The following is a 3,307-nucleotide window of genomic DNA, read 5'->3' on the forward strand; positions in this document are numbered from 1 at the left end:
TTTATCTCTATTTTTAGTACATGTCTATTGGATCAATTGACAGTAACTTCAAAATAAATGAATTTCCTCTACCATTACTGGTGCTATGTGTCAAATGTCCTAAGATCCTGAGCAAGAGTGATGACATTGCATTTTATGTGTCAGTGTTTGGCTAGTAACTGTGCAGCTGTTGAGCTTGGGTTATCCCATGGGCTCTGTAACCACACATACAAAACACTTTTGCAGTAGTTTTCTGTAGGTCAAGAGAAGAAGATTTTTGGTTCTGCATAAATATTCAGTGGTGGTCTCTTCATATGTAGCCATGTTCTGTCACGGATATGAAGTGTATGATTATTGGGAACTGATGGAACAGGTTTTTTGTACCTTAGCTGACTTTAGTCTAAACCAAGTGAAACATTGCTTTGATAGCTTTCAAGTAATTGTATTTCTAACACATTTGAGACTATTGTGGAACATCTTAATGGACTAGTGACATCAAAAATTGTGACATCTCTATTTATATACATTTCTTCTTGGGTTGGGTTTTTCGGTTTTTTTTTTTTTTTTTTTTTTTTTTTTTTTTTTTTTTTTTTTTGAGGGTTAAAGTAAAATGTCTGGTAGGTTTTGTCAATAACATGTCTTGACTGTAATGTGATATGACTCTGAAATAAAAGGAAGAGTGATTATTCATTACTTAGGCACTGAGCTTCATTTAACTGCAGTGGGCTGCCATCAGTGTGCAATGAGTTTCCTAAGAGTTCTTAACATCTGGTAAAATAGGAAAGATAACCTTTAACTTTTATAACTTTTCAACTGCTTGTGGCTTCCCCCCACACTGTAGAGAGAAGAGCAGCACTTCTCTTCTGTCCTAGAAGTCCTCAGAGGAGACTGTTCAGAGGATGTGTTGAGTCCCTCCCCTGCTTCCCTCCCTTTTTTGTTTGGTTTTGTTTTGTTTTGCTTTGTTTAGGAGTATGTGGGGTTTTTTGCCTGCCTGTTCAAATGTGTCTGGTTTAGTACAAGGCTTTCCTACTTACTTGCAAGCTTGGACAGTTTCTAGTGCAATCAAATTGATAAATGTATTGAGCTTTGCTGAACTGTTGCATTATGAGCATGGCACAAGGTTAATAATCACATGCCTGCTGGGGTGGAGTTTGTTCAGTTTATTGCAGCCTTTTCTGTGGAAGTGTGCAGGATAATTTTAAAGCAAATATTTAATTATGTTGCACTGAAGTGCATTAGAAAAGAGGCATCAAACAGCATGACTGCCTTATCTGTGGTGTTTGCTTTCATGAACTCCCCTCAACACTTCAGGGGTTAGGTGAGCAAGTAGAGTACCTCTGGGTAAAGGCTGCTCCAGTGGAAGTGCTCAGGGGAACACTACCCACTAGCTGACCTGGGTTAGGAAAGGGAATTGTACCCTAAGAGGACACATCTGGGTAGCTCAGTTAGTTGCTTCAGAGCTGTCACTGTTGGTCAGCTCATCCCTGAGACCCAATGCTCTACCTGAAGGAGAATTCTTGAGCACTGGAAGGTAGAAACCACAGGTACTTACCACACTGCATGAGCCTTCCTACATAAAGAGATGGATGCAAGTGTGTCATTTTTATTAGTTCATATTTTAGGAAGGTAAATACAAATTATTTCGCATAAAATCATCTCTGACTGGAGTACTTGTGCAAGGTTGTTCCACATACTCGTGTAAGCTGGGTTCTTGCCTTCAGAGCTGCAGTGAAGGAGTATTTCTGGTTCAGGCCTAATCTGAACCTTCCTACCTCAGTTGCCTACTAAGGCTTGCGAGGTCATTTATAAATCTGAAACATTTCATGTGTGATGTTCAGTTGTTGCTGGCTGTAGTGGCTGTGCTTGTCTCAGCCTGAATACGTGCTGTCATTTTCCCATCAGCTACTCATGAGTAATGCAGCATTCTTCCAGGTAAAACTGAAGGCTTAGGCTGGTCCTGGTAAATTTATAGAAGAATGTCTGTGGTCCCATGCTCAATTATCAAGGGCAGACTAATCTCACAAGACACAATAAGGTGATTCTAATGGTGTTTTTTCTTCCTTCAGTTGCTGTGGATGTTCCTCTACCTTACTCAAAGACAGGCTGCATTAGTGTCACAGCCAGAAAGCAGGAAAGGACATATTTAGGAGAGTGAAGCAGTTGAATGACAGCAAAAAGGCCCTTAGGACAAGAGCCATAGTTACAATATTTGTCTGGATGTAATGGGCACTAGGCCACAGGTAAGCCAACAGCAGGGTAAGTGCAGAAGCTGATGGTCTTTGGCCAGCATCATCCATTGCTGTAATGCTTCTTCATACTGCCCATCCATCAGAACTGATGGTAACAAGTGAGGGAAAGCTGCTGGGAGCCAGTGCTGCCACTGAGTTACTGAAAGCAGTGTGGGCTGTGAGGCAAGCAGCAGCTGATCACACAGCAGACACATTCAGTGGCCCCTTGCCTTCCTAAAATGGTTATTTGAACAGTATTTCATGCTTATTTATGGGAAGAAAATTGTCTGAGAGCATTGTTTGGGGTGGTGGTGGATGGCCCGTAGCAATCAGACAAGCAGAAAATCCCTGTTATTGCTGAGTCTACAAGGTTAAGAGATGGCACCATTCCTTATGTGGAGCATTGTCCTAATGTGGATGTGGTGCTGTTCGTCACTTGAGCCAAGAAGACAGTGCCTTGCCTAATGCTACAGCAGCACTGAGACCCTAAGAGAATTGAAAGAGGGTAAGTTTAAAAAACCCTGAATTTTTTCAGTTCAAGACTGAAGATTCTTAGTCTCTCCAAGTTTTGGGAAAGTCAATCACTCTGCCTTTCTTGCCATGTGTGTGCTTTGTCACACTTCTGCCTTGAGTCTTACACATCACTAGATGCCTTGGAGATTACAGTGATAGGAGCCAGCAGGACTGTGGTAAAATTCTCCTTCGGCTGAAGAGAGAGAGCTGTGATGTTTGCTTGTCACAGGTCATACTGAGAGGGGGAAACAGGAGCTGCTTGCCAGCCTAACAGTGTGGAAGAATGCAGGTTCAAAGAACAAGGCAAGAGTAGGGAGGGAGGTCTCCAGCAGCAGGAGAAACTGGCACCAGTTCAAGTTGGGACAGGCATTGGTCATGTGTGCTAAGGGGAGAGGGGAGTGCCATGACAAGTTAAGGAGAAGAAATGATTCTTTGGAACAATGAGTTTGGTAAAGCTTGAGTGCAGGGACAAGGCAAGAAGTAGGAGACATTAGATGAAAGTTAAATGTAGTTTAGTTTAGATGGGGTTGAAGCCTTTCACACAATCACTTCTTGTGCTATATTCGCAATGGAATGACTACATCATC

The sequence above is a fragment of the Haemorhous mexicanus genome, chromosome 5, assembly GCF_027477595.1.
Source record: "Haemorhous mexicanus isolate bHaeMex1 chromosome 5, bHaeMex1.pri, whole genome shotgun sequence".
Classification (NCBI taxonomy): domain Eukaryota; kingdom Metazoa; phylum Chordata; class Aves; order Passeriformes; family Fringillidae; genus Haemorhous; species Haemorhous mexicanus.